The sequence below is a fragment of the Alligator mississippiensis genome, chromosome 5, assembly GCF_030867095.1.
Source record: "Alligator mississippiensis isolate rAllMis1 chromosome 5, rAllMis1, whole genome shotgun sequence".
Lineage (NCBI taxonomy): Eukaryota > Metazoa > Chordata > Crocodylia > Alligatoridae > Alligator > Alligator mississippiensis.
Genome location: NC_081828.1, coordinates 106,021,428 through 106,048,905, shown reverse-complemented (window position 1 = coordinate 106,048,905; position 27,478 = coordinate 106,021,428). Strand labels below are relative to the sequence as shown.

Genomic DNA, 27,478 nt, shown 5'->3' with positions numbered 1-27,478 from the left:
AATCAATGTGAAATTTTCTATTTTGTCTTCTGTTGATGTGAAACCGGATAGCTCTGATTTTCACTGATTGTTATCTATCAGCATTTTAGGCATAGAGAATGTATGAAAACTTAAGGTAGCTAGATACATTAAATTTAAAAGTAAACCTGAATTTAGAAAGTTCATGGAAGTTAAATAATTTAATGTAAATAACCTACCTCAAAACCAATAACAATATCACCCATTTTCTGACTATGGGGGGTAAAGTGTCATCTTAAACCACACACACAATGAATTCTGAGGTTGATGAAAACACAAGGTCTCTGAAAACAGAAAATCCTTCTCTTTATTCCTTGTCATACACGGAAATGTTATACTAGACATCAGGAAGGATCAAGAAGAAAATTAATCCAAGTTTATATATAAATAAAGTCTTCAGAACTCAGTTAATTGTATTAGTTTTAATGAAGATTTTCATGGCAAAATATGATAGTCAAGATCTGTGTCTTGTTCTGTGATCTCAAAATCCTTCTTGCTCAATATTTCAATCATCTCCCTAGATTCTTTGATTTTTTTTTTTAATTTAATAAGAAAAAGAAGTTTTTCAACCCAATAACAGGCGGTATTAACATTTTTTTGTTTAACTTTTTTTTTCACTCTAACACCAGAAAATTAAGAACCAAATATTTTTTACCTGTGTCCAAAATCAAAATACCAAACTCATTAGTAATAATTATGCATGTAATTAAATGATTATTGAGGCTTCTTCAGAGTTGTGCCCAGTGGCAGTCTTAAGTAGGTCAGAGACCAAGAAGTATCCCCAGAGAAACTCTCTGGACTTTCTTCACTGATGGATTTCCATATTTGGAATGTACAAGTGGGAACAAACAGTTCTGGGCCACTCTAACTAGGACACAATGTCACTATGGTGTAGCCATAAACCTAGTGGATTCAAAAGGATCACGATTACAACAATACAGTTTAAAATATAAGTGAACACTTATAAGAAACTCTCATTCCTATTCAGAAGAAGTTTCCTGATTACAAATAATTGAACAGTTTTTCAATTTCTTAATATAAAATAATTATTGTTTAATTCAATTATTTGACCTAATCTGGAACAGCTTCCCAACAGGAGTTAAAAGTTGACTCCAAACCTAGTGACCCATGAGGCAACTGATATTACAGTATGCCAGTTTGTGTAGCTCAGAGCATATAAGAGAGTGATGCAACTAGCTTTACATCTGGCTGCCTTTGACTTCTCAGTTCAAAAACAAGTAACTATTTACAGCTGGGTCAACTAGGGGTGACTTTCCATTCAAGATTGAAGCAAAACTTTACCCCTCACTTCCATAGGGAGATGCCTCAACTGTTCCATCACAGCATCCCCGACAAAACTTTGTGGCAAAGCATCCACACCTGAAGACAGGAGGGTGATCCAGACTGCCCTGGACAGGCTCAGCAAATGGGTGGATGAGAACCTGATGGTGTTTAACACTGAAAAATGAAAGGTTCTCCACCTTGGGAGGAAAAACCTGCAGCATCCTTATAGACTTGGCAGTGCTACGCTGACTAGCGCTACAGAAGAAAGAGACTTGGGGGTCATCATTGACCACAAGATGAACATGAGCCTTCAATGCGATGCTGCAGCTAGTAAAGCGACCAAAATGCTGGTTTGCATCCATAGATGCTTCTCAAGCAAATCCCGGGACGTCATTCTCCCCTTGTACTCGGCCTTGGTGAGGCTACAGCTGGAGTACTGCATCCAGTTTTGGGCCCCACAATTTGAAAAGTATGTGAAGAAGCTTGAGAGAGTCCAGAGAAGAGCCACGTGCATGATCAGAGGTCAGGAAAACAGACCTTACGATGACAGGGTGAGAGCTATGGGGCTGTTTAGCCTGGAAAAGCACTGGCTCAGGGGTGATCTGATGGCCACCTATAAGTTTATCGGGGTGACCACCAGTATCTGGGGGAACGTTTGTTCACCAAAGCGCCCCAAGGGATGATGAGGTCGAATGGTTAAAAACTACTGCAAGACTGTTTCAGGCTGGACATAAGGAAGAATTTCTTTACTGTCTGAGCCCCCAAGGTCTGGAATAGCCTGCCATTGGAGGTGATTCAAACACCTACACTGAACACTTTCAAGAGTAAAATTGGATCCTTATCTTGCTGGGATCCTATGACCCTAGCTGACTTCCTGCCTTCGGGCGGGAGGCTAGACTCAATGATCTTCTGATGTCCCTTCCAGCCCTAATGTCTATGAAATCTAAAGGAGTAGTAGTTTAAAAAGCATAACTAGGTTTAAAACAGAGTTTGAGCAATTAAGAGAAGAGGTTACATGATGTAGTTGCTTGCAATACCAAGGTGCTGGACTCAATGGACATCTATGCACGTGATCCGGGGTGGTGGGTGGGGGCGCTTTAATTACAGTAGCTCTGAGAGTGGCTCTAATTAAAGCACCCACAGTGTCACGAGTATTCAGAGTCCCACATTTCAAAATGGTGGCAGGGGTGCTTTAACTAAAGCTCATTCAATGAGCTTCAGTTAAAGCGATTCTGCCAACATTTTGAAATGTGGGAATGCTGAATACACATGACACGGAGGCTGCTGGAGCACGATAATTAGCATGCTCTAGCAGACTCGATTAAACAAATCTCCTCTGATGCATGCTAAATAGCATGCATTGGAGCAAAATTCCATCACATGTATAGGTGCTCAGATCCAGAAGATACCTTCCATTTCTATGCTTCTGATGAACATAGTTTTGAATCAGTACTTTACTGGATCTGTCCATAGTTACAATTAGTTTCACTAAACAGGCATTGGTGAATTCCCCTGCAGAAAATTCATTGACTACAATATTATGGCTGGACTTAAAAAAAAAACAAACAAACAAACAAAAAAAAAGAATTAGATCATTTTATCTCTAATCCTAACATTATGTAAGCTACGGTAATGTTATAGGCAATCAGAATCTCATGCTTGAGACTGCAAGTGGATTATCTATCTGTATCAAGATTTTTCTTTTCAAGAACATCAAGATACAATTGAATAGATATGTCACACGGTAGTTGGTATGTGTAGGTCATCTCTCTCAGAAGCATCAGACTTTCTGAAAACAGAACATTATTCTAGCTTGCCAAATTAATTTAATCCAATATATGGCATTTTTTTGTTTTTGTTTTGGTTCTAATATATGAAGGGAATTACTGTTAATGAGATTGGTAGGGTAGGGCAGGGATTCAGAGTGATTTTAACCAATTGGAGGACTGGGCCAAAAGAAATCTTATGAGGTTCAACAAGGACAAGTACGCAGCCCTGCACCTAGGACAGAAGAATCCTATGCACTGCTACAGATTTGGGACCAACTGGCTGAGGAGCAGCTCTGCAGAAAAGGACCAGGGGGTTACAGTGGATAACATGGATATGAGTCAGCAGTGTGCCCTTGTTGCCAAGAAATCTAACAGCATGCTGGGCTGCATTAGTAGGAGCATTGCCAGCAGGTTGAGAGCAGTAATTATTCCCCCCTATTCTGCTCTGGTGAAGCTACATTTGGAGTTCTGTGTCCAGTTTTGGGCCTCTCACTATACAAAGCATGTGGAAAAATTCCTCCATCAGAGGAGGATTTTAAGTCCCGGCTTGACAAAGCCCTGGCTGGAATGATCTAGTTGGCGATGATTCTGCTTTGAGAAGGTGTTGGACTAGACGACATCCTGAGGTCCCTTCCAACCTAATTTTCTGGGATTCTACAAATCACTTAAAGGCATACATCTTTTAGAAGAATAAACCTTGTCTCATGAAGACTATGGAACTAGATGCTTCTGTGCTTCTACACAGGTTTTACACAGTCAATACGTCAGAACTGATATGGCCCAAAGTCATAGATTACAGGCAAAAGGTCTACAAAAATATCTTCTTATATTTACATATCAGTTTTCTGTAGTGCACTGTATAATGCAAATTAATGAACAAAAAGGCAATTCTATCTGAAGAAGTTGTTTTTTTTTTTCACATACATCCACCTTTTTTCAAAATTCAGCTGCTGGATAGCGAGGTTTGTATTGTAAGTTATTATAAGTTGCATTACAAGTTATTCTATGATATTCTTAGAAGTTCTCAACAGAATGTGTAGGATGTTTAACCTAAGGTACTATGAACAGAGAGCTTGTAAAATGTTGAAAGAAGAATACATGGTTTATGATAGCCAAAATGATCCAGCCCTAAGTAAAGTAGACCAATTCCATTTTGAACTTTGATCACATAGTATTTTCTAATAAACTGTGATCAGCTTCACAAAAGGCTGGACTTTACTGCCACACACCCTTGTGCAGTCATTCACCTCAGTATAAAATGAGTGCCAACTGGATGGAAATATTGCTAATTCAAACCGTTACTGTTTTTAATCCACTGTGCACTGAGGTAAATGTTCACATAATGGGTTGGGTAATGGAAAATGTATAGAATGAATGGGAGTTAAGAATTCCTGCCTTGGACTACTTGGTGTAAACGGATGATTAAGAGGGTGGTAGACAAAATAAGGAAGTGTTAAAAAAGGTAGACCAGGAACTGGGACGGTGAATGGGACTACCAATAATATTAGCTGACAGTATGTAACAGATCTATCTTCTTAGAAATCAGACCAGAGATGTGCAAAATATGGCCCACAGGCTGGATCAAGTCCACCAGGTGACTGAATTTGGCCCATAGCTGCCCCCATGGTGCTCAGCATGGGGCCAAGCCCTATCCACTGGTGGCTGGGTAGACCACACCATGCTCCCACTGGCATCTGTGGCCTGACATTGGCCAGAATGTGCAGCTTCCAGCATGGCTGCAGCTGGATACTGCTGTTCTCCACATCTACAGTGGCTGCTCCTCATCTTGCTCCTGCTGCACCATGCCACACCACACCCAGCAGGTGCATGGCTATAAGCCAGGTGGCTCCTGCCCCAGCACACAGAGCTCTGACTTCAACTCCCAGCTGCCTTCCATTGGAAGGCAGCCGGGAGCTGAAGCCAGAGCCCTGTGTGCTGGGGAAGGAGATAGCCAGATAAAGCTGCCCACTGGGAGCAGTGCAGCATGGCACAACACTATAGGGGCAGTAGTGAGAGCTGCTGCTGGAGGGGATGCGAAAAGGGGGTGCAGAGCAGCACCCAGCTGCAGCCACACCAATAACAGCCCTGCTAGAAACTGCTTCTGCCCCTGCTGTGCCACTTCATGCAAGTGAGTGGGCAGGCAGGCAGGTGTCTCCTGCCTCAGCATGTGGGGCTCTGGCTTTAGCTCCCATCCACCATCCAGTGGAGTTGGAGCCCTGTGCACTGGGACAGGAACCCCGCCAGCTGAGCCACCTACCCAGAGTGGCACAGTGCAGCTGGGGCATGTCAGGAGCAGGAGCTACCACTGGAGGTAGAAGGCACACTATAGTACCCGGCTGGGCTGGGCCATGGGTCCCAGTGGGAATGCAGCACAGAGTGTCCTGTTGCAAGCAGGTGGGGCTCAGCCCAAATGGAGTGCTGTGCTGAGCTCTGTTCCTTACCCTCCACCACCCTTTTTCTTACCCATGGCAGGCTCTTGGGACCTAGTGCCCAGGCAGCCTACCCCCGCCTCCTCCCCCACACTTTCACAAGCCCCCTACATCCCTCCCAACACATACCACACACCCCCTCCAGAGGGCAGGGGCATGTAGAGAAGGAGCCCCAGACCCCAAGCTGAAGTGGTCACTGTCTGGTGACCTGGCCCCTGATCACAGCCTCACCTGCCCCTGGACGCTGCTCCCTTCCTGCCTGGAGCCCCATAAGGAATTTTGGTAAGTTGTTGTGGGGAAGCAAGTCAGGGGGCTGACCCAGCCTGTGACAGCTTATCAAAACTCCCTATATGGCCTTAGGCCCAAATAATTGCCCACTCCTGCCAGACTCCCACTGCAGTTGCGTCCATCTGCTAGTGCCTGCAGGACTAATATTTGTTCAAGGTCGTGTAATGAGACAAATGTTTCATTTGGCACAGCATCTACGCATTACTGTGCTCTGGTTTGTTCTGTTGCAGCCTCAAACTGGGGCCTCTGCATACAACACAGGCCACTCAGCCCAGCCTACCATCCTTCAGATAATTGCCCAGATTGAGCCAGGACAGCCTGAAGTTTTCAGAAGAGCCTAACCTTTCTCCCATAACCTGTCACCAGCACAGCCAGTTGGGATCAGCCCATTTTTTACTTCCTGCATATAAACCCCTGCACAGAAACAGGAAGCATCTGGGCAGCTTACTTGGCTTGCTCCGAGACTCTGTTCATGACTTGATGTCCCAGCTTCTTGACTTGGCTGGTTGGTAACTTTGCTCTCCATCTACTTCTCTGGTGCCCTTGACATGGCATACTCTTGGACTTCATTTTCCAATTGACCACCTGGTTCCTGGACCCAATTTGTCTCTGAACTCTGCTGACCTGGCTGCCTACATCCTGCCACGACATAGTCATTGCACCTAGTGACATACAGGGTACCCGTAATCTTATACGCCTGACTCATGATAAAACTGTTAAACAGGATATAATGTTTGTGATGTAAAAAAAAATACTGTTTTTTCTATTCATCTTGCATAGTTCAGTTATACCCATTTATTGCCTTTGTTTCTGCTTAGATTACTTATGCCACACACATAAAAATGAATAACTGTTTTTTACTTTTACTTTTGAATCAGTGTGACTTTAACAGCTTCTGATTTTAAATAGATCATACTTTTCTCATATTTTTTCTAATATTATGCTCTTTCTTGCCTATTTAGATAAATGATTTTATTTTTAAAGTCTCTAGTATATATATTTGCATGCTTTATTTTATCTCAAAATCAAGAAGACAGCCATAAGGCATGTTGACTTTATATCCTTCTAGGTTTTATTAGCTGTATGAATTCTCATTTAAGAAAGTTGTTTTGTTTTGTTTTTTAATGTATCTTGACACCAGACAATAACTCTAAGTACATCCTAAAATGTTGGATCTATAGAAATCAATGCTGCATTGATTCCTATAATATAAAAACCTTTTTTTGTATTTTATTACTGAGACTCCATCAAAATCACTGTCAACCTTTCCTAAACACATCTCTGAGAAAGAATACTCACTAGAACATTATAGTTTGAAAACAATGGCCTAGGTCTTTTAGAGCTTATCTATATTGCTACGGCAGAGTGTCCCAAGCAAGGACCAATGATGCTCTACTCATCCAAGTCCACAGGCACATGACAAACCTTGAAGTTTGCTAGTGAGGCTGTTCTGGAGGCTCCCCCACATCCTTACCAACTTTCCACTCACCCCAGTATCTGTTTTGGTCTGCTGGATGCAGAGAACAGAAAAGGAAGTACAGAGGGAGAAACTTGGAACTGCCTCATTGATGTATATCCAGTTTGAAACTTTGGTGAGGTTTACGCGATTCCTCCTCCCTCATTGCTGGGGCAGACACCACAGTAGCATTGACAAGCCAGCTAAATCTGTCTTTCATCATTTGGTCTATTTCTCATTTATAGAAGATCTATAATATTTCTAATACTTAAGCACAATAGGGGGAAAAAAACACCTGTTTTGAATAAGGAAGGGATATTCAATGGACCTTAAAGGAAGTAGATCTCTCTGAAATCCAGTGGTAGTTGGGTACCTAACTCTTTTAGGTTTCTTTAACAATTCAAACCTATAACACAGCAGTTATCAAAATCCTGAGGTTTATTCTTGTACCTTCTGGGTCAGGTTCTGGCACCTTTACCAATACTGGGTGCGATTACATGAGATGCTTCATGCACAGAACACTAATTCTATTTTGCTTTAGTGTGGCAAGCAAAGCCCATGCTAATGTACTAATGTGCAGTAGATTTAGTCTAATGCACACTAGCACCACAAAAAATGTTCATCTGTGTTAATGTGCAGTAGCACCTATTATAACACATTAAGTTAGTACCTGTCATTACAGCTACAAAACTTAATGCGCCATGATTATGGTGCATTAAAGAACATGTGGATGTGCCCACTGAGTAGTATCTCTACCTCTCCAAGCAGTTCTGTTAAAGTTAAACCAGTTGCTCATTCAGTAAGATTGCTCATTCAGTAAGATAATACTCATCAAGAAAACGTTGGCAAAATCACTGCCTCTATTTAGCCAATGCTTATTTTATTACCATATGCACTGCAGTACTTCTGCATCTAGAATTTACTGTGATGCTCAAATTAGCATTACCATTATACTTGAACATTTTGTTTTCTGAAGAGCTTTTATTTTAATGTATGCCCTAAATTTTTCCTTCTCTGATGCAGTCATCTACCATTCTGATATAAAATCTTCTCTGTAACAATATTCTATTGCAAGAGTTCTGGGCTTCATCTTTTTATTGTAATTTTGTTCTGAAAAAAACATGCATGTAAGTATGTCAGTAAGTTTAGACCAACGCCAGCTTGTTCTAAGAATCTCTTCCAATCTGTAAAAAAGTAAGGTTGTGCATTGACTAAACAATGGTGTGCAACTCTATACTGTTGTATGCAGCAGCCTGTTTGCACATCCATTTTAGACAGAAAATGTAGGCACTTACACATTTTGATATGAAACACTAAAAACAGCTTTCAGAATTGTGGAGTCTGTAAACCCAGCAACATATTCACAGCCATGATATATCTTAAAGGTCTCAGGTTTGGGGAATAATGTTAAAAGGTCAGACAAATCTATCAACAGATCAATATTCAAGTAAAAAGAAAAACCAAGACTAGGCTGAAATCAGGGCTTGGGGGGCACACCTACACATGCTATTAATGCACCTGAATAAACTGTGGTACAGATCATGCCAGAGTTCATTGTTCCTGGGCACAGCATTTACATGTGCACCCGGGACTGCAACAGTTGAGCCAGGATGGTACAGCCTCAGGTGGCACAAGGTCTGGGAGCGTCAATCTTCCATCCTGGGGCTGCTCCACTGCAGTTCAATGTGCTGTGGAGGGGCTGGCTGGGACATGAGGGTACTACAGTATGGGGCTATTGGCAGGCAGTCCCTGCACTGTAGCACCCTCATGCACCAGCCAGCCTGGTCACCATCTACATATGTGATTCAGTGGCATAAATTACTGTGTTGTAGGATAGTACTTGTGTCAGACAGTAGTATCTTACAGCAGAGTTAACTGGTTTACTCTGGCCTATTGGCATCATGTGTGTAGTTGGTGATGCTTTATTGTGGAGCTAATTAGGCAATTCCACAGTAAAACACACTTGTAGATGCACCCAGAGGGTTTGAAGAAAGTAGCAGGGAAGGCTATTAGATCCTTCGGAGATTCTGGAATAGACATCCATGAAACCAATTCCCCTTCGTGAAATTCCCCTGGAAAATATAAAGGAAAGGAAGCCTTTTTTAGGACTGGTTGGGAAATATTTTTCCCTGGAAACATCTTGAAAATAAATATTTCTGCTGTTGTTTGTTCTCTATTTTTTCATGTTTTACTTCAAACATGCATGCGCACACTCTCTCTCTCTCTCTCTGAAACCTTTGTATGAAACTAAGAAAAATTAAAGCCAGATCAAATTTAAGCAAAACGTTCAGGTTAATTTTGTCTGAAGTTTTTCAACTTTCCATGTACATATCTCTGTATCACTTTTAAAAGGGGCATATATTGTAGGACTCATCGTCTTGTATGTTCTCCAGGAAAATAAATAATCCAGAAAGCTGATCTGACCAGCTGACTATTCCACTTGTTTGAAACAATTCAAAGGTAGCATACCTAAAATCCTGTATAACTCCTGTTCCAGAAATGTATTTAAGGCAGAGAAGAGGGATGGCCAAAAAGAACTGCACCCCAGCCATTCCTATCTAGCATACAGTTCCTCAAGGACAGGCAAGATTTAATGCTGTCTCTTTTTCTATGGTGCTGTGTTTCTTGTCACAGCCAAGAATCTGGCACAAATATGACTTCATCTGAAACCCACACAGATAACCAGCCCCAATGTATTAAAATTATTCATTTTAAGTTTTGGGGGGTTTTAGTATGTTTATGATGAAATAATCTATTAAATCTATGGGAAGAAAAAATAATCCACCTTGTAATTCTGAAGAGTCAATTTAACTGAATAAAGCATACCAACAAACTATTCCCTTCTTTAAGCAGTCTTTCTGTTCAAATCTCCTTTACTGTTAATCATCCTGGATCATTTCATTGCTGACCTATTCTGATCTTATTAGTTATAAGCAATTAAGGGACTAATTGAGAATTTGGTTGTAGTGTCAATTTCAGGGCGGCTAGGATCTGGAACCAACTTCCAAGAGAAGCAGTGCTGGCTCCTACCCTGGGGGTCTTTAAGAGGAGGCTAGAAGAACACCTTGCTGGGGTCATTTGACCCCAGCGCTCTTTCCTGCCATGGCAGGGGGTCAGACTTGATGATCTGTCAAGGTCCCTTCTGACCCTACAGACTATGAAACTATGACATTTTCCTATGACATTTTCTCATCTTCCATTTAAGGAGGCCATTTACCAAAACTTTACCCCAGCCTAACTAACGACTAGTGCAGAGAACCAACAAGAATTGTAAAATAAATTACAATATAAAAAAAATCAGTTTGTAGTTTTAGGTAACATCCAGAATCTAAAGTCTAGCCCATATTATCAGACTGAACGAGTGCACAGGGAAAAGCAGGGAATGAAAGGAGGGAAGGTTATCCTCCTCAGTGTCCCAGACAAAAGTAGATTGAATCATGTTATGTTTTACCCTAATATAAGTCTTTCTCCATACACTACACATCCAATACCTAACTCTTCACACACAACTGTGTAGAGACTGTACTCCCTTCATGCAACAAAACCTCATAAATTCACATGTCTAGAGTTCCTCTGTGGAGGCAGACTTTCCCATCTCTTAATATGTAACAGTGTTGCCTGGATAGTTATAAGGAATGGGTATCATAACCAAGACCTCAAGCACCTTGGCTGCCCAAGCTAGAAACAAAAAATCTAAGTTCTATTAGTTCCAGGGCAACAGCAGTCAAACCTCTCTGTTGTAAAGCCACTAGAGGGAAACACAGAACCACACTGTGCTAATAAGCATTACACATAGATAAAACCAATATTAGCTTCATTGTAAAATCATCTTTTTAAAATCCTGAAAATGTGGTAGTAATATTTATTACAAAACCCTGAATTTAAGAGTAAGCATTATTGTATTGCAAGAGAAAGATAGCAGGGGGAACTTTAGACAGGAATAATGTAAGTTAAATTAGCATACATGTAGAACATTGAACTTCCCTGATGCCTACCTAAAAAAAACCTATGTAAAGCTCTCTGAAGTAGGCTATACTGAAAGACAAGGGAGATTTGAAATAAAGGCAGTAGTCTGGGACGTAAAAGAACTGGGTTTGATTTCAGCTGTATGAGATTATGGGTGAGAATATATTCCACCTATTTAGTGCCTAAATGGATTTAGGTACCTAAGTGCAATCCTATTCTACCCTGCTGAAGTCTGAAAAAAAGTACAATCACCTAATTTTGTCATACTCCATCTTTTTAGCCTTAAGACTAAGCCACAAAAAGCAGTAAATAGGAGGAGGGCCCACCTATCTTTTCAATTAATTGTATTTCAGGGACTGGAGGAGGTTGAAATAGGATCACTTTTAGACACTTTAATTCTGATTACGTGCCTAAGGGCACGTCTATACATCACCTTAGACCACCATAGCAATGTACTACAGTGAAATAGTAATGTGCTGTGATGATGTAGTGATCATGTGTATCTACACATCACCACCAGCTACTTCTTGGTAGTGGTGTGCTCCCCCATTTTAGAGTACTACAATGGCAAATTAACGGCTAAAAATAATTGTCGTGCGTATGGTGCAGTATGGGCAGGTATTGCACTGTGATTTAGTACTTCCAAAAGTACTAAAGCATGGAGTAGTAACAATGGCACCATAAGGTGATGTGTAGACATACCCTAGTAGATAGAATAGGATGCAGCCCATCCCATGCATCATAGGCTTTAAAGACATTAGCATTTGAGAAAGTTTCACTGTAAATAGAGCTAAGGAAGGGAGGGGGGGGCAGGAATAAATATTCTTGTGTTATTTTTTCACCATATGCTAAATTATCTGATTTTTTTGGCATAGTGAAAAAGTTAAAATATTTCGCAATATTTTCTGCAAGTTTCTCATCATGAGGTTAGAGTAAGTCATGAGAACTATGGGTTCAGTGTCTCTTCTTTTATTGGACCATACTCACTAAACAGATTACATCTCCCACCTTTTTCATGCAATTATTTCTACCCATGATGTATCATGACCCTTACTCAGAAGGGTGATCATGGTGCATTATGGAATAGGGAATCCTTCCTGCACAGGACCCAGCCCATCATCCTTTCATAACCATTACATTTAGTTGTTTATTCTTACATGACATGTGGCAATATTTACCCCATGCTAGAAGTCAGGAACTATTAGCCTGTCAGAAACCCATCCACCTACAAGAAACCTAGTGCTCCGCTGTTTGTACCAAGGAACAGACTGATATTTTCCCTGGAGTAATTTTTTTAAATTCCTTCAAGTCTCACCTCCACTATGCTTATACTAAATCTTACAGCTACAGCTGGGGAATCTTTGCCGGCTCTACGTAGCTCCCCTTCAGTTGTGGGGAAAAAAAATTAGTCTTCCCTTTCCATAGAATGGGTAGAGTGGAATACCACTCACCCTGAGATCATACTTTGCTACAGGCAAATAGTAAAAAGACAAACCAACCAAAAGGTTTATTATGTATAAAAAAAAAAAAAGATAATTCTACAAGAAAAACTGACCATAAGTTTGAAGACAGAACAAGACAAGAAAAAAATCTTACTCTCTCATCTGACCACAATCTAGTGTTTCAAAGACCCACCAGTATTTTTAGAGGTCATCCTTGCTGATCCTGTCACCCTGACTGCTGGGGACCTGGAACTTTTCCAAGCCTTGAATAATACAAAGACCCAAACCACTTCACAAATAGCCCTTAAAAATACCTCCAAGCCAGCACCGCTCCTATATTAGTATTGTTTTAATTGCTCATGTATCTCAGAATCCTCTAGAAATATTTTACTCCCAGAGGCAGAGGGAATGTAATTCCACTAGCTAATGGCCCATTACTCTGAGGTGCCTTTGCTATTGACAAAACCTAAGGTGCCCATCCCAACAATAGCCTCTTCTGGCTGTTTGAGAATGATGGTTGTTCTTGCCATAGTAACATAATGGCAAGGGCAGTTTCATCTACTCCCTTTTCTTTAAGTATGCATCCCTCAGTTCCTTTGATTAAATCATGTCCAAAATCATAAAGATATAAAGACACTACAACATAACCCATACAGAGATTAAAACCAACATAACAGAGCACAGGTTGCCATTGGCTTCTCAACAAGACTACATATGCCATATCAGCAAAACAAATATAAGAAAACCTGAGTTACCTGAGTAACATGAGTTACCTCATGAACACCCCAAAATGTGATGGGATTTTTGATATAGCCTTGATTAGAGACAGGAATAGCACAACATTGGTCACAAACATCCACATGTGCAATTATGGCTCATGAAGATACTACAGAGCTTATTGCTCCAAAGTTAATTGCTCCTGGGTGTGCCATTTGAACATGCATCTTGGAGAAATTAATTCCAGAGAAATAACCTGTTGGACATCTGACTCCTCAGGTACCTCTCCACTTTTACCTTGCTGCTACATCCCCTGCCTGTCTCTCACCCTGTTTCACCTCAATTTACATTTTCACTGACTGGCTTTCTTGCATATCAGCCCAGCCTCTGGCTTCTTTACTATTCATTTAAACCAGGAAGGGCACACACAAACTGAGGATAGGTTTTTTTCCGCCTGATGAAAGATTTTTAGACCCAAAAGCTCAGCAAAATATATTTCTCCAACTATTCAGTTGGTCTAATAAAAGATACCGCATATACTCAAAGAACCTTGCTTGCTTGTTCCTTAGACCAATGTGGCTACAACCAGAAACCCAGTTAACACATACATGTGACTCAAGTTTTGCTTTCAACAGTTTGAGGTGCACTTTCACAGAAATCCCTGCATAGGTATTTTAGTGATTCTCCATTATAGTCTATGGCCAAATGACCGAATCACAATGAATTGGTGACAAATCTTTTGAATCCGATTCGGCCAAATCAATTCAGGACAGTGATCCTAATTACCAAATCAAATCACTGTCCCCTGAAGTGGCTGAATATGAACCAAATACTGGCCACTTTGCACGGGCCTAATATATAAACTATGCATGATATTAGTCCAAATCCAGAAGGCTCGTAATTTACCTTGTAGCTCACTGGGCTAGGTCTCCACAGAGCCAAGAGCATTTCAAGCCATGTTGACCCCACAGCTCAGTACTGCTCAGTATGTCTTTGTACTCCAGATACACCCCCATCCCAACAAAGGATCCGTATTTGAATGAGTCCCCTTACTCATGACTGAAACTGGGTGTTCTTGTCATGAGTCCTGGGATCATCTAGAAATTATATACAGATAAGGCAAAGGGAAACCTAGTTGGCTCCATCTCATGAAGGGTGGGGTACACAATAATCACTTGGGCTAGGTTGAAAGAAGCACTGACAGAGGGATTCTGGATGAACTATATATAATATCATGGGTCACCATGACTGTAAAAAGAGTCAGCAAATCAGCAGTACCATATTTAGATAGTCTGCATTAACCTATGTTACTTTTGGCAGCAGTTTAATGATAGACAATGTGTTTAGTGATGTTTCATTGTATGCAATTATAAGACAAGGGGCTTTTTTCCCCTCCATGCCAATGGGGGGGGGGGGGAAGGGGAACCTCATTATTTATTAGAGTAAATACAGTATAATGTAACATTTTGCCTGCCTACCACAGGAGGCAAACTTTTGAGGACAAGGGCTGTCATTTACTTATGTTTGTAGAGTGTGTAGCATGATAATACTAATAATTTGTGACCTTTAGACTTTACCATGGTATCATTAAATATAATAATGGTAGGGATTACCAGATGGCACTGTTATGTACAGCCTTATATTATTTTTATTATTTTTAATGGGAAGGGTTTTTTTTAGTTTGGAAAGAAATGTTTCCTTGTTGGTTTCTAAGGACCAGGTTCTTTAGGAAGCTCACCTAAGCAGCGAGGGAAATTTCTCTTTTTCTAAATGTGGCTAAAGAGAGTCAGATTGTTCAAAGCGGAAAGACTCCCTAAGAACCAGGTATCTGTACTCAGTTGAGATAGTTAAATAAGAAAAACTTTCAGAAAGAGTGTTGGTCACTATTTCTGGTCCAGAAATGATACAATTGTGTAAATAAAATAACTCATTTTAAGAATATATCAGAGTACACAGCAATAATTTCTTTTTAACTGGAAGATAACCTGAAAGCTGTTCTCCCCAGTATAACTAGTACTCAACAGCAAGGCAACATCCATATTATAACTTATCATTGGAGCCCTTCCTTATACATAACTTTATATACAGTGGTTTTATGTAGTTTATTTTTCTAGATTTATGCAAAGTCACTGTTAAGCTTAACCTAAAGAAAAATCCATCCACTGCATTATAACATAATTGCCATCTGTCTTGTGAGCTCATTTCACCCAGTATTTATAATGGAAATTTTTACTTATGTCACTTAGCTGAAAAACAAAAAATACATTTCAATCACAGGATGATTTCTAGGTTGGATTGGAGTGCAGCTCTAGCTCAAAAATAATATATATTAAAATATAAAAAATAATATAAAATTAAATTGAGGACTGAACTATTAAAAACAGCAATTGCAGCTGTATCAGGACAATGACAATTTATAAACTGCACTCCTTTCTTCTCTGCTTCTAATTTAACTTCAAGGGTGTTTAGATGCGTGATTTAAGCAATAAGTGTGGTTAGATGGGTGATTTACTTTTCAGTTCAGAAATGTGCACATTTGAGCAATTTTCTGAATCAAAATTTAAACCTTTACTCTTCTCTCTATACCTACATCTAAAGGACAGCTATTTATTCCTTGTTGAGTTACAGCCAGACCCAACCAAAGATTTATGAGGACTATCACTGCCCAAATTCAAACTTGTAATCCAAAAAATCCCTGCTCAGCAACCACTTAGCCCTGTCAGGAATCTCCCTTACTGACCTGAAAACTCCCTAGGCACCTGTAATTCTGCCTTCTGTGTATGGCCAGAACTGCCTTAGTCTGTGTAGCTAGGCACCATTCTTCCACCTAAATGCCACTTGGATCTTGAAAGTGGGTGGAGTGGCATATGCATCCCCCAACAAAACGAATCCAGTAAGTATGTTCTAAGCACTCCTACCACACAAAGAAATCATATGGATCTCATTATAAAATAGTGATGCCTACCTGTTGTATGATGCTTAATAGATGGAGGCTCATCCAGAGAATGGGAAATTGTCTTTCTTCCCATAAAAATTCCTTAACTACCAGGTTATAAAACTGGTCTGGGTGGACGTACCCTCTTTTTTTCTGTTGAAGCTGAAGAGCCAAAAATGCAAGAGCCAGAGACAGAGAGAAGGGCAACCAAGATTATTAGGGGTATAGAGCAGCTCCCATGATAGGAGAGAGAAAAATGCCAGGATTCTTTAGTCTGTATAGGAGAATCCTGAGGGGGTGTGATAGAGGTTTATAAAGTCATGAAGGCTATAGAAAAAGAGAATGGTGAATTATTATTCAAAAGTCCCAGAATATCAGAACCAAATGGAACACACTGAAATAAGGAGGAGACAGGTGTAAAACTAACAAGAGAAAGTAATTTTTTATGCAGTAGTTTACTTGTGAGACTCATTATGCCCAAAGGTTATAGAGGCAGATAGCATAGACAGGTTCAATAAAGGAACTAAACAAATTCACAGATGATAGATCCATTGATAAATGGTGAGGGGTGTATTTTCTGGCATTTCTAGGGCTGGCTGGGGCAGGAGAGTGCTTCAGTGTGGGGCTAGCCAGCAGGCAGCCCTGGCAGATGCGGGTTTTGGAATCCAAGCTTCCTACTTCTTCAACAGCAGTAGCACCATCATCTCCATTTGAAGAACAGCATCCTCCATCAATTTTTTTCAAACTGTGTGGAGCCTTTACCAGAATCATATATGCCATCACCTACTTACAGTGCCCCTGTGCCATCTACGTTGGCCAGATGGTGTGATCTCTATGTCCAGGAATGAATGGACACTGATTTCACATCAATTCCAGAAAGATACAGAAGCCTGTGGCAGAACTCTTTAACCTCCATGGATTCCCTAACCGAGCATGAAGTAACTGTTTTAAACCACAAAACATTAAAAACAAACAAACAAACAACCTTACATGCCAAATTTAGAACAAGAAATCAACTACAGACTGGATTTGAATTAAGTGTGAGCTCAACAGAGACTCTGGATTTTTACCCTACTACCTGGACTAGCTTTTTTCTCTTCAATTGACCTTACCCTCTCTCAGTAGTGCCCCCTCTCCTATGCCCTATCCTTTGCATCTGAATTACCTTGTCACTTTCTCTTTAGTACCCATATTCTCTTCGAGTCCATTCCCAGCATCTGACAAAATAAGGTACACCTACAAAAGTTTATACCTCTCTGTAGTAAAATAAATAAAATAATATTCTATAAAGTGCCAACCTGCCCTGACTCATGCCAATTTTAAAGGGTTAAATGTAGGTATCCACCTCAGGAGGGCATTCTAGGATTTGGATCCCAAGTATATGGAGGGAACTTATTGCCTCTAGTCATAGAACAGCATAGAACATGCTCTGCACTTAGGATTGTAGTTGGATGGTTCTATAGTCCTACTCATTCAACATGTGGGATTTTGGTTCCCATTTTTCAGGTGCCTCATGTTCTCCATGCAGTATATAAAAAGTCTAGATACTTGACTTTGGAGTTTTGAGTTCCACCCTGGGGGGCCAGTAGGACACCTAACTTTTAAGTGCGTAAGTCCTTTAAAATGGCCCTTGATCCATAAAAGGACTAAAATTAAAGTCATAGTTTGTTGATTGTTTTGTTTTACTTATGAAACGAAGACTAGAAAACAGATCAAGCAGTTTCAGCTCCATTATCTGTTCATCCTTTCAAATTAATACAGTTATGCCATCAACATGATTTATAAGTAATAATGCTTGTAAAAAGGAAATTACTGTTGTTGTTTCTGGCCATGCACAACATGTTGAAATTAAAAACAGGGCTGTAAACTGGAGATGCTGTCACCTTTGTTGCAGCTCATCAGGCAAATTTAATTCATAAATCCTTCAGCATTGTTGGGCTTGGACTTCTCTAAGCACCAGAAATGATTTTAATTATCCTCTTCAACTGAAAGTGGAATATTTATTGGAGTTGGAATGAGTATGTTTAAGGGTGCTTGCAATGTCATTGTGCATAACCTTCTCATGAGCCATTCGGTAGCCTAAGAGGTATTAATGCTGAGCACTATAAAAGGAGGTACATTTCTGTCAAATCATCTTTGACATATAGACTTATTTCAAGACAATGCCAAATTGAATGAGGGTGGCAATGACATCAGTAGGATATCTAATACACCTACGATTATAGAATTACATATAACAAAAAGAATAGGTATAATAGACTAGATTCCTTTCTTGAAGTATTAAAGTGCTTGCTACCTTTGCTCATTCATGATCAAGGTAAATATGCAATCTATCTTGAAACATAAATTGGTCACAAAGGCCATTTTAAAAATGGCCTTTTTAAACAACACTTGAACAGAAAACAATGAACCCAAAAAAGCAGATGCATGTACTGTATTTTCTCAAATATAAGATGTTCCTGGATATGATAACCACCCCAATAATTAGATTCTCTGCATGGAAAATGTATAAATGTATTGTCTTGAATTTGTTGCTCTCTCATTGCTACAGCAGGGACAATAATTCTCAGTGGTCAGAGAGACCTCTTACCTCCCACAGCTTTTTCCCCCTGCAGCCTTTTCCCCATTTCCTTACTGTCAGACACTGCTTTCCCTGAGCACATGGAAAACGGGAAAATGTGAAAATACTGACCTTGAAATAAACATACCTATAGTAATTTGCATGTTGCCCAAAGCCAAAAGGATCATTATTTACCATATAGCTAGTTGAGCTGGGCCTCAGAGTCAACAGTGTTTCAAGGCATGGTGACCCTACAGCTCAGTACTGCTCAGTATGTGTGTGTACTTCATATTCCCCACCACAAGGAATCCATGTACTAATTAGCACTCCTACTCATGACTAGAACCAGTTGCTTTTGTCACCAGTCCTGGATCATCCAAAAAAATTATATGTAGATGAGGTGCAGAGCAACCTGGTCAGCTCCACCTCATGGCAGGTGGGGCCACACTTATGATATGTGGCAAGCTTAGAGAGGGAGGGATAGAAGGATTGCAGATGAACTGTTTGGGGCCCTGGTGATGTTTGCTAGACATTTCAGCTGGTGGAGAAACAGGAATAATTGGAAATAGGAAAGAAAGGCACAGCTCAGCTGCAGGAGTGAAGAGGAAGTCAAAATGTGTTTATTATAGTTGTTTAGCATGGCTTGAAAAGGAGTAGGTACTGAGTGGGACTGCACACAATGGGGGCTACTTTATATCTTATTCAGTTGGGTTGCACTAACGTATTCTTGAGGTAGGTTCTAGGGCTGTGCGAAATTTTGCCACCAGCTTTGTTTCAACACTGTTTCAACCTGTTTCAAGGTTGAAATAGCAAAATTGAAATGGAACAGATATGGTCAAAAACAGCCTTGAAACAAAGCAAGGCAAGTCAAAACGTTTTGCCGTTTCGACACTTTTTCGACATTTCGCCTGTAGGCTATAATAGGGATGGTTGAAACAGCCTATACCTTAGTCGTTTCTAGCCATATTTGGATGAAGTTTGTAGAAATGGTAGATCCTTCTGAGGGCATGAAGCATGCCAAGTTTCAAGGAGATAGGTTTGGGGGGTTCAGACAACCTGCTCCCCAAAATCTTGACAGCAAAACTCATGTCATGTGTATGTGTTAAGCCACAGCCGGGTTAAAACTTCAGGCATGCTACTCCTGCTGAGACCACAAAGCTTGCCAAGTTTCAAGGAGATAGGTGCAGGGGTTTGCGGGAAACTACACCTCAAGCTGCCGACAGGTAAAACTTGTGACATGGGTGACACTGTGTGTGTGTGTGTGTGTGTGTGTTAAGGCACAGCAGGGTGAAAGCTGCAGGCCTACTAGCTCCTGCTGAGGCCACAAAGCCTGCCAGCTGTCAAGGAGATAGATGCAGGGGTTCTGGGTTCCGGGGCCCTGCACCTCTAGATGCTGACAGGCAAAACTCATGACATGGGTGCTTGTGCAACTGTGTCTGTCTTGGGGCACTGGTGAGGGTTGGAAACTACTGGAGGCCTGGCTGCGAGGCCCTGCAGCAGCCACAAAGCCTGCCAGATGTTAAGGAGATAGGTGCAGGGAGGTTCTAGGCCCTGCACCCCTAGCTGCTCACAGGCAAAACTTGTGACATGGGTGCTTGTGCAACTGCTGCCTCTCATCCAGCAGCAGGACTGAAGATCCCCCATCACTTGCCACCACAGACCTGGGGGTAATAATTGACCACAGTTTGAACATGAGCCAGCAGTGTGATGCTATAGACAGCAGGGCCAACAATATGCTGGCATGCATCAATTGATGAATCTCCAGTAAAACCATTGCAAAGAAGTGATTCTCCTGCTCTACTTGGCATTGGTGAGACCACAGCTGGAGTACCGCATCCAGTTCTTGGCACTGCACTTTAACAAGAACATGGACAAGTTTGAGAGAGTCCAGAGAAGGACTACCCATATGGTAAGAGACTTGCATGGCAAGTCATAAAAGGAAAGGCTGAGGGACCTGGGACTCTTCGGCCTGAAAAAGAGAAGGCTAAGAGGGGACTTGGTATCAGCTTATCACTACATCAAAAGCGTACATCTAGGGCTCGGTGAACAACTGTTCACCAGAGCACCCTTGGAGAAAACTAGGAGTAATGGTCACAATCTGGACACCCTAGTTGTGAAGTAGTTTTTCCTAATGTTGAGCCTGAAAAGAGCCTGAAATGATCTTTCAGGTGTTTGCGACCATTACCCCTAGTTTTTCCAAGGGTGCCCTAGTGAACAGCTGTTCACCAAGCCCTAGATGTACACTTCTAATGTAGCGGTATGCTGTTACCAAGTCCCCTCTCAGCCTTCTCTTTTTCAGGCTGAAGAGTTCCAGGTCCCTCAGCCTTTCCTCATATGGCTTGCCATACAAGTCTTTGATCATATGGGTAGCCCTCCTCTGGATTCTCTGTTAAGGTACGGAGCCCAGAACTGGACACAGTACTCCAGCTGCAGTCTCACCAGTGCTGAGTAGTGCCGAGTAGAACAGGAGAATCACTTCTTTGCAATGGTTTTGCTGGAGATGCATCAATTGATGCATGCCAGCATATTGTTGGCCCTGCCGGCTACAGCATCTCACTGCTGGCTCATGTTCATACTGTGGTCAATTATTAACCCCAGGTCTTGGTGTCAAGTGATATGGGATCTTCAGTCCTGCTGCTGGATGAGAGGCAGCAATTGCACAAGCACCCATGTCACAAGTTTTGCCTGTGAGCAGCTAGGGGCTCAGGGCCCCAGAACCCCACTGCACCTTTCTCCTTGACAGTTGGCAGGCTTTATGGCTGCAGCAGGGCCTAGCAGCCAGGTCTGCAGTGCTCTCCTCCCCCGCCCCAAGACAGACACAGTTGCACAAGCAACGATGTCATGAGTTTTCTCTGCCTGCGGCCAGAGGTGCAGGGCCCTGGAACCCAGAAGCCCCTGCACCTATCTCCTTGACAGCTGGCAGGTGTTGTGGCCTCAGCAGGGCTGCAGGCCTGCAGCTTTCACCCTGCTGTGCCTTAACACACACAGTGTCACCCATGTCATGAGTTTTGCTTGTCAGCAGCTTGAGGTACAGTTTTCCCATACCCCTGCACCTATTTCCTTGAAACTTGGCAGTATTTGTGGCCTCAGCAGGGGTAGCATGCCTGAAGTTTTAACCCTGCTGTGGATTAACACATACATGTGACATGAGTTTTGCTTTCAAGATTTGGGGTACAGTTTCCCCAAACCCCCTGCACCTATCTCCTTGAAACTTGGCAGGCTTTGGTGCCTCATCAGGGGATACCATCCCTGCAGCTTTGCCTCCACTGTGGCTTAACACATGCACATGACATGAGTTTTACTCTCAAGACTCTGGGGTGCAGGTTCTCTGAACCTCCTATACCTATCTTCTTGAATCTTGGCACACATCATCCCCTCTGAATGCACTACCATTTTTGCAAGTTTCAGCCAAATCACACCAGAAATGACAAAGTTATAGACTGTTTTGACCTTCTCCATTATATCCTATGGGCAAAACATCGAAACAGGGTCAAAACGGCAAAGCGTTTCAATGGAAGAGTGGAACACCCATTTCAACTCAAAACAAAAGTTGAAATGAAACACTGTTATGTTGAAATGTGGAAACGCTGGTCAAAATGGAACGCTTCCATTTTGCACAGGTTCCTATCAGCAGCATAGCTTCTCGGCTACTTTTGGCTAGGATCAAGTGTCCTAGCATTCTACTGCACCCTCTGCAGCACGGAGTATGAGGCCCTGAAGCTCCTGAAGAAGCACCAGAAGGGATGCAAGGGCCACAGAGCTAAGAGGAGACCCTGCATGCTGGTGAGGTCCACTGCCCTGGCCCATCAGACCCCGGTCACAGTGTGAAGACCCACCAGATCGGTCACCCCACTGGACCAGACCTCCAAGGACCCCCCCAGCAGAGAGACCTGCCCCAGCAACACCACCACACAAGTCTATGCCCAGGGATCCCTGACCGGACGTGACGCCCCAACCAGGCCTGCAGTGGTCGTTCCCTCCCACCCCAAGACAGACACAGTTGCACAAGCACCCATGTCATGACTTTTGCCTGCCTGCCTGCAGCCAGAGGTGCAGGGCCCCAGAACCCATAAACCCCTGCACCCCCAGGGCCACCTGATGCCCTTGAACCACCGAGAATCCCAGAGCTGCCTGGAGGAACCAAGCCACCTGGAACCTCCCATCTCCCAAGCATGCTGGGGTCTCCAGGTGCACAGCCCACCCCTCAGCAGAGGATGCCTAACCCATGGCAAACACTTTGGCTGGAGAAGCTCTTCCAGACCACCACCTTTGAGGCCTCAGTGGCCCGGCTCACAGAGGAGCTCTTGGTGGGTGTCCGGCCCAGCCAAACCCAGGGGAGCAACAACAAACAAATGACGTGACAAGACCACAGACTGCAGCCACAGAGGTGACCCAGGTGCCAGCACTATGATCCAGTAGCAGCCTCCCGGATCCAGAAGCTGTACCTGGCCAACCATCCCAAGGCAGTGAGAGAGATCCTTGAGGGACCCTTCACTTTCTGCCAGGTCCCCCGGGAGACTCTGTTTAATTATTTCAGCAGGATCTTCAACCTCACAGCAGAAGCTGCCATCCCATGCCCTGTGACTGTCGAAGCTCTGACCCCCATCCCCCAGGAGATGGGTTCGAGGATGCCTTCACACCGCAGGAAGTGGAAGCCCACCTCAAGAGGACCAGGGACACTGCCCCAGCAGGGACAGTATCTGGTACAGTCTTCTCAAGAAACATGACATGGGCTGCCTTGTTCTTTCTGTTCTTCTCAACAGGTACAGAGAGTTCCAGCTCACAACCACCATATGGAAGAGGGCCATGACAGTCCTCATCCACAAGAAGTGAAACCCGACTGACCCAGGCAACTGGAAACCCATTGCCCTTTGCTCCACTGTCGCCAAGCTGTATGCCAGCTGCCTGGCGGCCCGCATCACTGACTGGGCGGTGACCGGCAGGACTGTTAGCCAAAGCCAGAAGGGCTTCATTTCAATGGAGGACTGCTACAAACACAACTTCACCCTCCAGATGGCCCTGAGCAATGCCCAGAGGACCAGGAAGCAGTGCACGGTGGTGTGGCTGTACATATCCCACGGCTTCGGCTCCCTGCCCCACTGCCACATTTTTGGCACCCTTCGCAAGCTCAGCCAACCAGACGATGTCATTGACCTAGTGTGAGAGCTCTATGATGGATGCACCATGACTGTCTGTGCCACCAATGGAGAGACGGCAGAGATCCCCATCAGGTCGGGCATGAGACAGGGCTGCCTCCTCAACCCCATCATCTTCAACCTAGCCATGGAACTGCTCCTTCAAGCCGTGGCAGGTCGCCCCGGTGGGCTCAACCTGTACAGCCAGAAGTTGAGCATCCTGGACTATGCTGATGACCTCATTCTCCTCACCCCTGATGCCACCCAGCTGCAGCAGATGCTGAATGTGACATCTGAGGCAGCCAGGTGGATGGCCCTGCACTTCAATGTCGCCAAGTGTGCCCCCCTGCACATCAATGACAGGCAGAAGAGCCATATCCTGGACTCCACCCTCATGGTCCAGGGACATGCAATGAGGCAACTACACAACAGCGAGGCCTGATGCCACCTGGGGATGCCCACCGACCAGTGGGCCAAGCAGACGCTGGAAGAGATCATCAACAAGATTGTGCAGGACTTGCCCCTGCTGGCCCCCTAGCAGAAGATAGATGCGGTGAACACCTTCCTCATCCCCCGTGTCGCGTTCGTCCTGAGAGGCTCAGCAGTCCACAAGACCCCCCTCAAGAAGGCAGATGCTGAGATCCAGTGGCTGCTGAAGAAGTAGCTGCACCTGCCACTGAGGGCAGCAATGAGATCCTGCATATCCCCTATCAGCAAGGAGGTTCCAATGCCCTCCGTATGGACATCGTGATGGTGACCCGTGCCTTTCATCTCCTGACCTGCCCGGACCCCACGGTAAGTATTATCACCAGCAGCACCCTCAAGGAAACCACCCACAAGAGGATTGCAAGACAGCCTACCGGACGTGACTTGGCCATCTTCCTCAACGGTTCGCTGGAGGATGAGTTCAGCAGAGACAGTGGCGACTTCGCCTCACTGTGGAGTTGAGCCCACAATGCCATGTGCCACCTCAGGAAGAGCATTGGCTGCACCTGGACCTGGACCGAGGAGTGCTGGGAGTCTCCCTGAAACCAGCCCCGCATGCCGACCGCGTCCCAGTGACGCCCCATGAGGACCTTCCTGGAGCAGTTCCTGCAGGATGCCATCTGAAACTAGTACGCCAGTGACCTGAGGGCCAAACCTGACCAGGGCAAGGTCTTCAACATCACCTCGAAGTGGGACTCCAACAACCACTTCATGCCCAGCAGGAGCTTCATGTGCTTTGTGGACTGGTGCTTCTTCCACCACCTCAACTTCTTCCTTCCACCTCAACTGCCTGCCTCTGAATGGGGGGGGGGGGGGGGCAGAGGGGGCACCCTCCCACCCTCAGACCTACCACAACCTTTTCATTTGATAATAAGCAGATTTACTGATACACAGTGATAATAGAAAAGATACAATACAAACAATAAAGAAATTCTATATGTCTACCAAATCCTAGGTCTGTCATCAAAGTATATCTGGCTAGGATGAAGTCTTCACTTTGAGACTCTCTTAGGTGTCAGATGTCAGCAGTCTGGAGGTGGGAGGCCAAGCCCACCCCCCCTCCCCATGCCTTCAGTGGGGTGGATAAGATGAGCTGGTGGTGTGGCCTTGTCCATGGTGGCCTTGGGGACCCTTCCTACAGGATGGGGATGAACATCCCTCTTGAGGAGAAGGAAGACCCAGGCAGGATAGGGAGGGGGGACGCTTTCTTACTGTCAAGTATCTGGTTTGGTATTCTCCTTCCCTCCTAAAGACTCCTGATGACTTGTGATCTATGGCTGTTGCTGGTTGGTCTCTCTGTGTGGCTGTCGTATGTCCACATAGTACATCACATGCACACATACTAATATGGTCTTTGTGGGCCTTCTCCTAATTTGGTCTGTTCCCCCAAAACCGGGACTCACCACATGCTCTGGGGCCTTTATTAGCTGGTGCCACCCTTATCTTGTGTTATAGAACAGTATAGTACATTCCCCCATTTTCTCAGACTGTGTGTATATCCATTGGCCTTGTGTTGTTACACAACCTGTCTGCTTCAAAACCTGTGTGAAACTGTGTATGTGAGACCCAGGTTCTTAAAAATCAATTAACCCCTGCTGCCCATCTTTAACCATCCTAATACATATACATAATCTATAAGCCAATTCTCAAAAAGCAAACCTTATAATACCATTCCTAAGCCAACAGTAATGAAAGGAGATGAGAGGAGTCCTGGCGAGTAATGCACTTAATACTACTAATCCAAGCAGGGCCACACCAAGGGTTTGCAATACATTTTGGACAGTGTAACTCTGTAGCAAGTATGGACAGGAAGGACACCTTACTACAAACTGCCAGCATACAATATGCTATAAATGTGAAGGAATAGGGCACAGAGCTGTAGACTGCCAGGAAATACTGAAGACAGACAAGGTTCTTTGGGTAAATCTGATATCTTGTATTAGATAAACTCAAATAGTTAGAAAAATTCTTATTTGCAAGCTTTCAAGTATCAATATCCTTTGTCAGGCTAAAGAAGCATTTGTAGTTGGTGTGTACTTTTCCTGGATGGAATGAAAGTAAAGAAACCAGAGGCTGGTATGCATGCAAGGAAGCCAGTCAGTGAAGATGTAAATTGAGAAGTTAGTGGGTAAGACAAGGACTGGGAGGGGGTGAGGCGGGGTAGGTACCTGGGGAGTCAGATGTTAGGCAGGTTATAATCAGTCATAAATCCAATGTCTATATTTAGACAATAATTTTTTGTATCCAAGAGGTTGATGAAGTAAAGTTTATAGGCTCATCTGTGAAAGGTATTTTCCCTTTGAGGATTAGAACTGAGAGACTGGAGAGAAAGTGGTTTTCTTGTGAGAAATGTGCCCCCACAAGTAATTGGGTATTCTTGTCTTTGATAGATTTCTGGTGTGTGCTCATTCTGGTGCCCAGTTATTGTTTGGTCTCCCCTATGCATTTTTCATCAGGACAAAATTTCTAGATTTGGAAAGCTTTTTGTATATTTAAGTTATAAATATGTTCTGTAAAGAGGCAATGGAGGGGGTGGGAAAGACTGCATGTTTCTTCTGTTGCCTGGCAGAAAGAATATTAAAAGATAGAGCATGTGTGGGGGAGAATGGAAAAAAGCCATGGGCCTGGCAGCCTCTTGCCAAATTAAAAGCTCTCCATCTTTGCATAAGGGTAAATAAACTTGAGGGAGTGGAATTAGAGTGTTTGAAAGCTTGTAAGAAGGTGATTAATATGATGAGAAAGAAAGATAAGATAACAACTGTTGGTTATATGATGGAAGGAGAGATGGCAAATGTGTGGAAAGTAACAGACAATAGATTGAAAGGAGAACATATGGATATTTTTACTGTGAGGGGCATTCAACATAAATGGGGCTTGGTAACATTGGTGGTATGTCTGAGAGAGGGATGTGGGGCTGAAGAACCGGAACTGCTCTTTTGTGCAAGGGGTATGGGAGGGAGTGTATCATTTTATGAGGGCAATTGATATGAATG

At 43.2% G+C, this 27,478-nt stretch overlaps 1 long non-coding RNA gene across 1 annotated transcript in view; it reads left to right on the top strand.

Moving 5' to 3' along the window:
* The window catches only part of LOC132250860 (uncharacterized), a 29,577-nt gene extending 19,496 nt beyond the window's left edge, over window positions 1–10,081 (top strand). The window contains exon 3 of the long non-coding RNA XR_009462517.1: window positions 6,019–10,081. This is a non-coding gene — a long non-coding RNA (uncharacterized LOC132250860). The remainder of the gene's footprint in view (window positions 1–6,018) is intronic.
* Window positions 10,082–27,478: the final 17,397 nt, after the last annotated feature.